Consider the following 14083-nt stretch of genomic DNA (forward strand, 5'->3'; position numbering starts at 1 on the left):
CCTGTCCGGAATGACCGCCGAGGAAGAAATCCTAGAGCTGATTACCCCAGGGGCTGCAATTGAAAGTCGCTCACCCGCGGATGCTGCCTGTGAGTCTTTGCCCCCAGTGGCTGTCCAGTGGTCCACTAGGCCCGATCCGGAGTTGGGCCTGCTCGTCCATGAGTTCCGTATGTGGTGCTGGAGCCGGATGCCGGAAGACACGTCCCCCTCGGCTGAGGGTGGAGAACATCCTGGTGGGGTCGGAGCAATAACTGCAGCGGAGCTTGATGGAGGTGAGCGGTCTATACCCCAGCGGCCGGTCTCGCCTACGGCGCCTGCCGCGATAGCTTCTGCGATGACATGGGCCCCTAGGCCTGAAGGGGGTGGTGCGGAGGCGAGGCCCCCTAAAGGAAGGCCACACGGGAGAGTTTCTGGCATCTGGCATTGGAGGCCATCAACGCACCTTCGGCAAAGCGTTACGCTGAGCTCGGGAGTCTGATGTGGACTACCCGCAACCCCCCGATGACGCCACAAGAACAGCGGCGATGGACCAATACCTTCCTGAGAGGCTGGCTGGAGGGGTCCAACGCGGCGCGGAGGGAGTCGGTGGAGGCGTCCCAGACTCGGGGGCGAGTCCTCGAGTTCCATATCCGTGAGGGGTATGGATTCTTAGAAGAGGAGTGGACCGGGCATGAGGTATTCGTCACCCGTGAGGTCATCAAGCGCGACTATCTACCCGACCGTCTCCACAACCTACGTGTGGGGGACATAGTCCACTTTGTCAAATGCGAGTGTTCCAGGGGGTGGTACGCGGCTGCGCTCACCCGACCGTACAAGTGGGAGGACGTCCTTGAGAAGGACAAGGAAGTCTTCCAACGAAGGGCCAAGAGAGAGGCTCTGCAGCGCTAGGCTAGGGAAGCCCCTAAAGGATTCCTGCCCCCTCCCAAGGCTAGTGTCCCACAAGATGAGGAACCCAGGAAGCGGCAGTTGGGAGACATCGAGAATGAAGAGGAGGAGGTCCTCCCGAGCTGCAGCAGGGCCGACTCTCCCAGTGAGGCGCCTGATGTTGACTCAGCAGCCAAACACCCAGGAGGGGCTGAGGCAATTGAGCAAGGAACTGCCAGAGAGACTCAGGCTGGTGCCAGTCATGAAGTCCACCACTTTACAGTGACCAGTTACGGCCCTACCCAGGTCGGCTGTGGCAGTGCTACGTCCTCGGATGAGGACCCCGGGCCTAGCAGATACCCCGATCAGCCTTGGAAGTGGAAGAAGCCACCTTCGTCTGCAGCATGGGCCGCCTTCATGAAGGAACGGGGGGAGGCCCGGAAGAAGTGAGCTAGCTGGCTAAAAGGTCTATTGACCTTTCACCTCTTCCTTTATCAGGACCCACCAGCGGTGGTCCTGTTTTTGGGACTGTTTCCCAATGGGGGCGGAGTGCCCCATGTTGAATTGAGTTAAAGAGAAAAAATGGAGGACTGTTCCCCTGCATCCCAGGCCAGGAAGGCCTTAAGCAGCACTGAAAGTTGTGTGCCCAAGGAAGCTGCTCTTTTTGTTTTTACTTCTATTTTTATTTTTGTTGCGCTTGTTGCGCCTTTTTCTGCTGGAATTTAAAACACTGAGGCACACCGTGAGGATGACTGTCCTCTAAATCTAAGAGACTTGCGGCCTAGCGGGAAGAACCGGTGACCCCCGCTAGCGCCAAGAAGAAAGTGACTCACGGGGTGCTCCCTGTGACCGTGTGCCTCAGAATGCAGCCTTCAAAGGAGATTGAGGGGTATTGGTGTGTGACCTGTCTTAAAAATATGGACATGGACATTGTGTTTCCAGGGTCCTTGCCGAGAAGGACCGGTACTTTTGAGAAGTTTGAAAATTGATAATGGACTGTCCTGAATTGCAGTTCCGGGGCCCTTAACCGAGAAGGGCCGGTCTCCTACTCAAGAAGAAGACTTCAGGACCAGTCATGTACTAAAATGTTTTAGTAAATGTAGTAATGTGATATGATGTTATAGCTGCTGATATGTATTGATTGTTTAGTGTGGTCAGGGATGACCAACATTAAAGTGTGGGGGAATGTAATAGTGGGGAAGGACGTAGCCTTCCCTTGGCACTGAGGTAGTTAAAAGAAGTGTTCCTGTAGTTAGACCTCTCTGAACTGTTGGTAGGCCAAGCTAAGTGGTTAGCTTCAGTGGTCCAGTCAGTAGAGTAGAGGGGGAACTTAGTGCCCTGATCAAGCCTTGAGTGTTGTAGGGCTTGTTCCTGGCATAATTCCTTGTGGGCTGCAGTACCTGTAATCAGCCACAAGATGCCACTGTCCTGGGTGCAGATGTTAGGTTCAGTCTGCCAGCAGTGTTAAAGACAGTGATGGGGTTAATGCTGAGTGATGACAGCTCACAGAGGGTGGGCACTTTAGGAACATCCCTGCTTAGTTTCCAGAAGCAGGAGGAGATATTCAGTTAGAGATAGGACAGTGAACCGTACAGGCAGCCTGAATATATGGTGGCTGCTAGGGTAGACGGGAGCTCCATACCCTCAGACAGTGGGATCACCAGTGTGAAAGTCTCCCTACGCAAGAGCAAGAGTCCTGTTAGCCGGCTGGAGAAACTCAAAGGAAGTATTGAGGACCCGGGGCACTTCTAGTCTGCAGGAAGTAGAGGAAGATAAATAGGACTCCAGGCTAAGACGTGGGGGAGAGATCGGATCCAGATCACTCTTGGTATTGGAGAAGAGTCTCTTGGGCTAGAGATTAGAGTCACAGAGATGCTTCACTTAAAGAGGGAACCAGGGCTGAAGATGTTGCCAGCGCCTGTGAGAGAGATAATAACCTGTCGGGCCTTATCCATTATATCTGCCTGTAAATACTGTACATATTCCTCTTCCCCAAGTAAAGTCCAAGTTATGGTTAAGAACCTCGTGTCCTCTGAATTTATTGCTGCTTTGGTCCCAGAAGAGAAATGCCTGGAGACAGCCGCGATCGGATGGTTTGAAGTAAGTGGAGAGCACCACATACACAGCCACACATCAGAGGGAGGACACGAATTGTCTGTAGGGTGCCAGAGCGAGAGGGGGCTACAGCTCGCCCACGACTACCTCGCTGGTGCACCTTACAGTTGCATAATAACATAAACTGGTACAAAGCGTCCTCAGAATTCAAGTCTCTTATGGTGAGGTTCCCAGACAGGATGTCCATCTCACAGGGTAGAGTACTTGGTGGTTTGAGGGACCTGTCCCAAACCCTCAACGTAGGCCCTGGGGTGGCTGCAGGGCATGAAGATCCCAAGTTGGACCTCCAGTAGAGCCACTCCAGACAGGTTTTACTTCTGAGGTCACCTAAAGGGGCACTCCAGGGAGCGCAATTATATACAATAAATAGTTTTTGGGCTGCACATAGTCCTCAGCCATGGAGTTCTTAGGTAAATAAGGAAGTAAATAGGCATAGTGTCCATTTCACTTAAATTGTTTAGTAATAAAGCAAAGCACAAAATAATATACTTATGCATGAAAATACACAATAATACAGTACAATAATACACAATACCCCAGGGGTACCTATCTACACCTGTCAGAAGTTTAACTATTTTACTCAGTGTATCTGACAGGGGGTCGACCTCTCGTTGTGTGGGGGTCGTGATGACATTCCACTCGTCCTCCAGTCACTCCAAATTCAAACTATGAGCATGGGTCAACCATTCAAAGAATGAGTCAGGCAACAAGCTGGTTCAAGCTCAGAGCATGCTCAGAAGACTACTACAGTCAACCTCCTCAGCATTGTTCTGCCTTTATTTTTACATGCACAAATCTAAATACACTACATAATGGGAGGGGAAAGGGGTTGTCCGGGGCGGGGTAAGCCATGAAAGTCCAATGTCTGGCCACTCCTGATTGGTCCACATCTCCTTATCTCAGTCTCTGGGCAGATATTGCAGCCGTCAGCTTATAATCTTGTTTCGTTTCTCTGAAATAAGTCTTGGCAACGCTGGAAATGTCTTAGTTTAAGTTTCGATTTGAGTATTACGTAGCAAGGAAAGCTTATTGTTATATGATACAAAATGGTGGTTAGTACATTAGCAAAAAAGCGTATAAAAGTTACAAAAGTATAAAAGTTACAAATATATATTCTCTTTTTCCCCGACATTCCCCCCTAAACACTAAGCTTTCCCTTGCTTCGGGGCCTTTGAGACTGTCCATGTGTGGGGAGAGGGGAGGTGGATTTCTTCACCCAATCATCTTAGAAGCTGCCCCCTTATGGGACGCCCCCAAACAATTGAGTCCTACCCTAAATGACACATGGAGTTCTCCCAACTGATCCTAAACTAGATCTTTCAATTGGACTCTATCATGGGGGGTCTGGTCAGGCTTGTTCAAAGGAGTGTATTTCTCCATATCTTCCTTACTGGTATCATCATGTAACAGAGATGTGGTTTCTTGATTCAGAAAGGTCCCGGAGGTTGGGACAGCATTGGTTATAGCTTTCCTGTATAAGGGGACTATGCAGCACAGGACCACCAGGCCCAATACTAGTAGACCTCCTATCACTAAACAAGCTTGTTGGAAGAATCCCTTGAGCCCTCCCAACCATCCTGAGAAGAAGGAGGTATCTACCCCTGTGTGGTAGCTGTCCACCCTGGGACAGACAGTAAGCATATGGAAAGGATATAGAAGAAGGTAGTCATCTTTTATAGACTCGTTCTGTCTCTCTTGCAGTGGGAGGCGTGAATCCAGGTGCTCTTGCCCTCAAGCTTCAGAGCCGTCGGGTTGGTGAGAAGCACAGTGTACGGTCCCTTGAACCGCGGCTGGAGGCAGTCTCTCCGGACAAACTTCTTCACATACACTAGATCGCCTGGGATGTAATCATGTACTGCATCACCTGTAGATTCTGGGAGAGAAGCAGATACTGGAGAGCGGGTGTTAGTCAATTCTCTAGACAAGGCAATCACAAATTTTACCACTCTATCATGTGTTTCAGACAACTCTTGGGGCCTAATCTCTCCTATCTTGGGTGGGGTCCCAAACAAAATTCTATAGGGAGTCAGCCCATGTTTGGCCTGAGAAGTGTGTGTGATATGATACAATACTATGGGGAGTAGGTCGGGCCAGGGGAGGGGATGATCTTGGGTCATTTTCAAGAGCTGGGTCTTGAGTGTGGAATTCATTCTCTCCACTTTGCCTGAACTGGCAGGATGGTATGGAGTGTGGAGGCCCAAATCTGTTCCCAACATGTTCCAGAGTTCTTTGTAGATATTTGTTGTGAAATCTGGTCCTTGATCCGATTCTATGACTTGGGGAACTCCAAATCTGCGGGCAATTTTGGTGATCAGTTTCTTGGCTGTGACTTTAGCAGTCATGTTGACGACCGGGTAGGCCTCGGGCCAGGCTGAGAACATATCCACGGCTACCAAAACGTACTCCTATTTTCTTGCTTTAGGCATTTGGATATGGTCGACTTGTATTCTCTGCCAAGGGTAGTCTGGTTTAGCCAGGTGTTGGAGAGGGACCCGTGCCGTACACGTTGGGTTGCAGGTAGCGCAGACAGAGCAGGATTTTGAGTACGCAGTCACAGTGGAAGAGATTCCGGGTGCAAAGTACAGTTTCTTGATACATGCCAAGGCTTGATTCTTTCCTCTGTGTGTAGGCCCGTGAGCCCATGCTGCCACAGCTGAGTACATGCGTCTAGGCAAGCAAGGCTTCCCATCCACTTGGTAAAGAGTCGAGTTGACCTTTGAATCTTTGCGACCTGCCAGCACGGCTCCTGCCGCTTTCCATTGCTTGACTTCTTCAGTGGGGGGTCTTCCTTTGTTCCTCACACAATTTTTCTTCAGGCATCCTGACCCCCCTGGATTCCATTCGTGTCTCCGCTGGACTTGTATGGTCTTCCGCCGGCTGTTCTTTGGCTCTTGCTCTAGTGAGCGTCACAGCTACGGTTTGCAGGGTCTCTCCCATCCCTTCTTCCTTTTCCTGCCACTTTGATGACACATTCTCCACTGCTGCAGTCTTGGCTGCTTGGTCAGTTAGGTGGTTGTCCCTGGCTTCTCTGGATTCTAGTCTTCCATGAGCCTTGACCTTCATAACAGCAACCTGAATGGGTAGTTCCAGGGCCTTCATCAGGGCCTTAATCCATGAGGCATGTTTCACTGGTGTACCTGCAGCTGTGATGAATCCTCTAGACTTCCACAAGAGTCCAGAATCATTGCAAATTCCATGTCCATACCTGGAATCGGTATATATATATATATACGCCTTTGTTCCTGCTGCCAGGTGGCAGGCCTCTGTGAGAGCCACAAGTTCAGCTTCTTGTGCAGACATGTATGGTGGTAGAGCTTCAGCCTTCAGAACTGTTAGATCTATTGTGACAGCATATCCCGTGTGGAACTTCCCTTGAGGGTCTGCGGAACGGGATCCATCAGTCCATAGGTGCAAGGCAGGGTCTGCGAGCGGATGTGCCACCATATTCTCTGGAGCAGAAGTCTCTTCCTGCAAAATTTTTATACAATCATGAGGTTCCACCAATGGACCTTCACCCTCTTCACCTTCCCCCCTAGAAGGTGGAAACAAAGTGGCAGGATTGATAGTCAGACATCTGGTAAATGTTATATTGGAGGGCAACAATAGGGAACACTGCAGCCGCAGGTGTCTTTGGTTGGTTAGATGTTTCGGAGATGTTTGTTGCAGAACAGCTGAGAGATCATGGCCGGCCTGTATAACTAGATCATGTCCAAGGACGATATCAGCTGACTTGTCAAGGAGGATGTGAGCAGCGTGGACCGCCTTAAGGCACGTGGGGGCAGTTCGGGCGACAGGGTCCAGGCGGGCTGAGTAGTAGCCCAAAGGCCGATACTTATGATCATAGCGTTATGCTAGAACTCCAGAGGCATGACCTTCCGATTCCGAGACAAAAAGGTGAAATGGCTGAGTATAGTCTGGGGCAAATTTTCTTCAGTGCCGCATAGTAAAAGATCATCCACATACTGTAGAAGGGTGACCTGAGGGTTCTCTTGAACCCATGGCTCCAGAATAGACTTCATAGAATGAGTGAATTGGTTAGGAGAGTTCTGGGCTCTGCGGAGTCCTGGTCCATGTAAACTGTGCTCCTTGAAAGGTGAAGGCAAAAAGAAACCACGAATCTTCGTGTAAGGGTATACTGAAGAAGGCGTTGGCCAGATCTAACACCGTAAACAAGGTGGCCGTTGGAGGCAGCTGAGACAAGAGGGTGTTTGAGTTGGGTACCACTGGAGTTTCTAAAATGGTAGCTGCATTGACGGCTCTGAGATCCTGAACCAACTGGTATCTTGGAGACTCTCCCGGAGCGGTTTTCTTTTTTACAGGAAAGAGGGGTGTATTGCATGGAGATACACATCTGACAAGGACTCCTGATTCCAGGAGGGAAGCGATTTGGGTACCCAAGCTTTGTTCTTGTGCAGCCTTGAGGGGGTATTGTGGCAACCGTGGATACCTGTGTCCAGGCTTGAGGTGTACTCGGACCGGGGGAACCTGCAGGAGGCCGACGTCCTCTGGCCCACTGGACCACAGAGAGTGAGGGAACTGTGAGATTGTATGGTCATCATCATGAGAGGGAAGGCTTTAAGAACACAGTGGTCTTCAGTCCCTTGTTCGGAATGAGGGTCCCGCAAAAGAAGCTCCATACCATGGTTTCCGAAGGTAATTGTTGCCTTCATCCGCTCTAAGAGATCGGTTCCCAACAGGTTGACAGGGCAAGTTTCAGAGACCAAGAATCTTGTGAGTACTCCGGTGAACGGTCCTGCAGACACAGGGACTGTGAGTGGAGAGGAAATATGTTGGCCTTCCACCCCAACACAGGTGAGGGTATCCGGTGATAGGGATACAGAAGGAGGGAGCTGTGCAGAGGAAATGACAGATGTGGCCGCCCCAGTGTCCACCAGGAACTCCAGTGGTTGATGGTCCACCTGTAAAGTGACAGTCTCTGAGGATGTGGTCAAGGCTACCACACTCCCAACATAACATTCGTCCTTCAGAATCACGAGATTGTCTCCTGTTTCTAGATGATCCCTTGTCATCTCTTCTGTCTTGTCTTCTATATGTGGGAGGAGTATCATCACCTGTGCCTTTAACCATTACCCACTTGATTCCATGTTGGTTGCCAGGGGGTGGGTAGCTTTCTTGAGCTTGATATACCATGGCAGAAGCGGCTTTCTTCCTTGGCTTAGTATCCTTTTCCATTTTTAGCATTGATTTTTGGAAAGCTTTAACGATATCCACCGCGTCGTTGAAAGAAGAACGAATCTCGGGCCGTACTCTCAGAACGTCATCTCTGAGAGCGTCTTGTAGGCCATCTACTAGGGCCTGAACCAACAGGGCGGCCTGCATCTTGACGTGAGGACTGTATCCGAGATCCTTAAAATGCATGCTGAGTCTTGCAGCAGATCTTTCCACAGATTCATCAGGGTCTTGTTGAACATCTTGTACAGACCCAGCTTGATCTGACAAGCGATTCTGAGCCCAGGCTTTTAACTGTTTCATGTATTCTAGGCCGGATTCATACGTACTAAGGGGTCCTGCTTTTGTGGAATCCATGGCCTTTTGAAAGCTCTCCGTTTTCGGCTAAGTGAGCCTGGCATTCTGCAGCCAGAGTAGAACCAGCAGCAAGGGCAATTTTACGAGCCAATCCTCCAGCATGGCTCATACAGGTGTTTGCAGGGTTGACTATGGCCCCCACCCGATGTGTAAGGATGTCACCATAGCCTATTGACAGAGTGACAGGGCGTCCTGATGGGTCTACTAGGTTCCGGGAGCGGCAGGGGTCCTAGACTTCTGAGGGGCTGGAGGGGGGGTGGTGCTCTTTCAGCAGTTGCTTGGAGCAAGGGCCGGAGTACGGGTAATGGATGTGGGGTGAAGGATGCCATAGGAGACGTATGGGGTAAAGGGGGGGGGGGGCTGGAGTATCTTGAGCCCATCCCTCATCTGGCTCCGTATCGTCTTGAGTAACAGTATGTTGGCGGAAGGAGAGCAGTCTGGCCTGAAATTCTGGGGAGTTGAGGAGGATATCCCCAGGGTTGTGGGTGACTCCCATAGGAAACAGGGGAAGCGTCTCAGCATCGTGGACTGGAGCAGAGGGTGTCACATTAGTTTCAGATGGGTACTCTGGGACTACGGGCTTTTCCACCTGTGCTGGTGGCTGGTAATATGCACCGGACGGATCTAGTAGTGGATATAGGCTGGATTGGGGCTTTCCGGGCCTCCCACAACAAGTAAGAGGTGTAGTAAGATGGCCGTGGGAGGGAGGAGGTGGGAGTGGGGGTGGGATTGTTCTTGGGGGCAGGGAAAGGTGTAGTAACAGGCATCAACGGGGTTACGGCCAATTTAGGGTCACATAACAAATCACATTCTGTAGCTTTCATGTATCCGAACAAAGGCTCGGCATTCTCTGTCCCCCCCCTGCACCATCTACTCTAAGATGTGCTTGCAGAAATCCTCACCCAACTTTCCCAACTTCTGTGTAACACATTCATAAGCTTATCATGTTCTACAAATTCCTAACATTCTTCTTGCCTTCTTGCCTTCCCGTAACTCCACTAATTGGCTTAACTCCCACAGCAGCATTCCGCAACTTACGAAATCTTTCAAATTTGAATATACACAACATTTTCTTATAGAATGCAATGATCTGTCGCGACTCAGATCACTGGTGCAGCCGACAGGTCGCCACTCATCAGTGTAGAGTACCCCTCAATACACTAAGACAGAGAGTACGCCTCAATCTGTCCCTTCCCTAACCTTGAATGGCGACTTTACAGTACGACTCACCACGGCACCCTGACAGCAGAACCCCTCCTTATGAGGTTTCTCTGTATAAGACGAAGAGTACACCTCAATTCGTCACAAACCCTTACAGCAGAACCCCTCCTTATGAGGTTTCTCTGTATAAGACGAAGAGTACACCTCAATTCGTCACAAACCCTTACAGCAGAACCCCTCCTTATGAGGTTTCTCTGTATAAGACGAAGAGTACACCTCAATTCGTCACAAACCCTTACAGCAGAACCCCTCCTTATGAGGTTTCTCTGTATAAGACGAAGAGTACGCCTCAATTCGTCACAAACCCTTACAGCAGAACCCCTCCTTATGAGGTTTCTCTGTATAAGACGAAGAGTACGCCTCAATTCGTCACAGATTCTTTCAGCACAACACCTTACACTACAATTCAGGAATGCTTTGAAACTTCGACTATCAGTTACGGGAGGCAGCTATCTAAGAAAAGTACAGTGACCGGGGGAGGAGGAGGTGGTGTGCACACGAGCACGCGCAGGCATGCGACGTCACTCGGTTTAACACTTGCTGGTTCAGGACGTGGTGCGGGACGCCCAAGGTCTCACCACTCGACCGGTCACCCACCCAGATCCAACCTAACAACCCCACAGAAACCGCTGCGGCTGACACACAGGCAAGTGAGACATATAAAATACATCTCAACTTACCGTGTTCGATGGAGGTTGATCAGGCCTCAAATTCAGCCACCGCGGTCACCACCAGGGAAGTCAGCAATATGGGTCCGGGAGGGCGGCGTACCGCTAGCCACGCCGCACGTTGAGCGCCATTTGTGGGGGTCGTGATGACATTCCACTCGTCCTCCAGTCACTCCAAATTCAAACTATGAGCATGGGTCAACCATTCAAAGAATGAGTCAGGCAACAAGCTGGTTCAAGCTCAGAGCATGCTCAGAAGACTACTACAGTCAACCTCCTCAGCATTGTTCTGCCTTTATTTTTACATGCACAAATCTAAATACACTACATAATGGGAGGGGAAAGGGGTTGTCCGGGGCGGGGTAAGCCATGAAAGTCCAATGTCTGGCCACTCCTGATTGGTCCACATCTCCTTATCTCAGTCTCTGGGCAGATATTGCAGCCGTCAGCTTATAATCTTGTTTCGTTTCTCTGAAATAAGTCTTGGCAACGCTGGAAATGTCTTAGTTTAAGTTTCGATTTGAGTATTACGTAGCAAGGAAAGCTTATTGTTATATGATACAAAATGGTGGTTAGTACATTAGCAAAAAAGCGTATAAAAGTTACAAAAGTATAAAAGTTACAAATATATATTCTCTTTTTCCCCGACAGTTGTACGTGTAGATCTGCGTAGTGCGGGGGTCTGGGTGGTATCAATGTCTGCATTTTCAGTTACCCTACCAGTTCTACGTGTGACTAAGTTGTAAAACTGCCTTAACGTCTCTCTGGGACTGGCAAGTTCACCATTGGCTGGGCCTTCTTGCTCTTCTCCTACCGGGGATCCTTCGTCCGGGGATTCTTCTTGAGCAGGCTCCTTCTCAGCACTTACAGGCTCTTCTTGCTGTGGGTAGAAAGTGATTACAGGGATGATTACTGCTCCTCCTAGTTGGGGCCAATCTGCCGGGAAATCTCCTAAGTCAGTGTGTATTACTGCTTCTTTAGGCTCATCCGGGATAACGAGAGGCACTTCTTCTTGAGGCTTTAGCAGGTCTGGACACAACTTTAGGTGATCCCTGGACACTGTTGCCGACGTTCTTCCTCCATCTCGACTAATTATGCAGGTCTTCCTATTATCAAATCTTGACTGTAACACAGTGTAGGGTTCTCTCTCCCACTGGTCATCAAGTTTGTGGTTCCTTCTTTTCCTTTTTAGTACTACTTCACCAGGTGTGAAGGGTTCTGCTTGGGCACCTCTGTTGTATGGAGCTTCCTGCTTGTCCCTCACCCGAGTGAGACTGTCTTCAACACAGGCTTGTACTCTTCTGTACTGCTCCTGTCTGGCCGTGTCCCAGTCCTCAGTGGTCACATCCGCCTCTGGTTCTACAACACCAAACTCCAGGTCCATGGGCAGCTTTCCTGGCCTTGCTCGCATGAGATATGCCGGAGTACAGTTGGTGGAACTTACTGGTATGTGATTGTACAGATCTACTAGGTCAGGTAGTAGGTCTGGCCACTGATTTCTCTCCTCAAGTGGTAAGGTCTTTAGCAGGTCGATGATGATGTTATTCATCTTCTCACAGAGACCATTGGTTTGTGGGTGGTACGGTGTAGTTCTTATCTTCTTACACCCGTAGAGATGGCAGAACTCCTTGAACAACTCAGCCTCAAAGGCCGGGCCTTGGTCCGTCAGCACCTGCTCAGGATAACCATGGGGTCTACAGAAATACGCTTGGAACGTCTTTGCTGCTGTCTCTACCATCAGGTCTTTGACGGGGGCGACCACCAGGAAACGTGAGTAGTGATCCACCATGGTCAGAGCATAAGAGTACCCTGACCTGCTGGGGGACAGCCTGACATGGTCCAGGGCCACGATCTCCAGAGATCGAGTCGTCTTGATAGGTTGCAGGGGTGCCTTCTGGCTACTGTAGTCTTTTCTTCTGAGGCCACAGGGTCCACAGTCCCGGCATCACCGCTCAATGGAGCTGCGCATTCCTACCCAGTAGAATCGACACTTCAGCAGGGTCTCTAGCTTTTTCCAGCCAAAGTGCCCCGCCTGATCGTGGTAGGCCTCCAACACCATTTGGATATCTGTCTTGGGGACCACTATCTGCCATACCTTCTCATGGGTTTTTGGATTGACGTACCTCTGGCACAGCTTCTCATGGTAGATAAACAGCCGGCTTCTCTCGTTCCACAGCTGCTTTGCTTGCGGAGACACTTCTTTTTCCAGGGAGGAACCTTCTTGGGTTTCAGCTCCTTGATGCGGCTGACAACCGGGTCACTGTCCTGGGTCTCTTTCCAGCTGTGGTGAGGCTTAACGTCTTTCCACGCTGCCTCCTGGAGGCTCGTTGTTCGTGGATCATCCCATTCCAGAGAAAGGCAGGTAGCTCAATCTCTTCCAAGTCATCCACTTCTTCTTCTGTGTCTGACTGGTGAGGCATCCTGGACAGGGCATCGGCGTTGGCGTTCTTGCGGCCCGCCCGGTATTTATTTGTGAATTGATAATTTGACAGCCGAGCCATCCATCGTTGTTCCAGTGCTCCTAGCTTAGCTGTTTCAAGATGGGTCAAGGGGTTGTTATCAGTGAAGGCAGTGAACTTACTGGAGGCTAGGTAGTGCTTGAACCTTTCAGTGATGGCCCAGACCAAGGCCAGATACTCCAACTTAAAGCTGCTATAGTTCTCTGGGTTCCTCTCTGTCGGGCGGAGCTTCCTGCTTGCGTATGTCAGAAATGCAAGCTTGTGTCCCTGTTGGAGGAAAAGTTGCGAAATCTAGAAGAGAGGTTAACTACCTTGAAAATCATTAAGGAAGGTGAAGAGTTCTTAGACAGAGCAGAATTATCTCTTCATGATTCAGAAAGAGAAGAAATTCGAACTGCACCTGAGGAAACAGAGGAATGGAAGCATGTGACCCACAGAAGCAGGAGGATCGAGAGGCAGTCAGCACCCATACTGCTCAGGAACCAGTACCAGGCTCTCTCGCAGGAGCACCATGAAGAAATACAGCAAAATAAGACTTTGCCAGCAATGAATAACCTTGTAAGCCCTCAGAATCCTCCTGGATGGAGAAAGAAGAATGTTGTGAAGAAAAAACGGAGAGTGGTGGTCATGGGGGATTCCCTGTTAAGAGGAACGGAGGCTGCTATCTGCAGACCAGACATAACCTCAAGAGAAATGTGCTGTCTTCCAGGAGCAAAAATTAAAGATGTGTCTGACAGGATATCAAGACTCTTCAGACCTACAGATCACTACCCATTCCTGCTAATACATGTGGGGACAAATGACACCGCAAGAAAGGACCTGGAAACCATCAGCAGTGACTTTGAAGACTTAGGCAAGAAAGTGAAAGAATTGGGAGCGCAGGTGGTCTTCTCATCCATCCTCCCAGTGGATGACCATGGAACAATGAGGTGGAATAAGATTCTACAGGTGAACAACTGGCTACGTCGATGGTGCCGTCAACAAGGATTTGGATTTCTGGATCACGGGATGAATTACCTATACGATGGACTACTTGCTAGAGATGGGGTGCACCTTACGAAGACTGGAAAACATGTATTTGGAAGTCGCCTTGCTACACTCATCAGAAGAGCTTTAAACTAGAACAATGTGGGAAGGGAAGCAAAAGGCCAGAAAAAGCCATACAGCTGACAAATACTATTGAGATCTCTGCTACTGGAAGTGGAAAGA

This window comes from Phyllobates terribilis, unplaced genomic scaffold (assembly GCF_046119375.1).
Source record: "Phyllobates terribilis strain yellow unplaced genomic scaffold, ASM4611937v1 Scaffold_8__6_contigs__length_399053987, whole genome shotgun sequence".
Classification (NCBI taxonomy): domain Eukaryota; kingdom Metazoa; phylum Chordata; class Amphibia; order Anura; family Dendrobatidae; genus Phyllobates; species Phyllobates terribilis.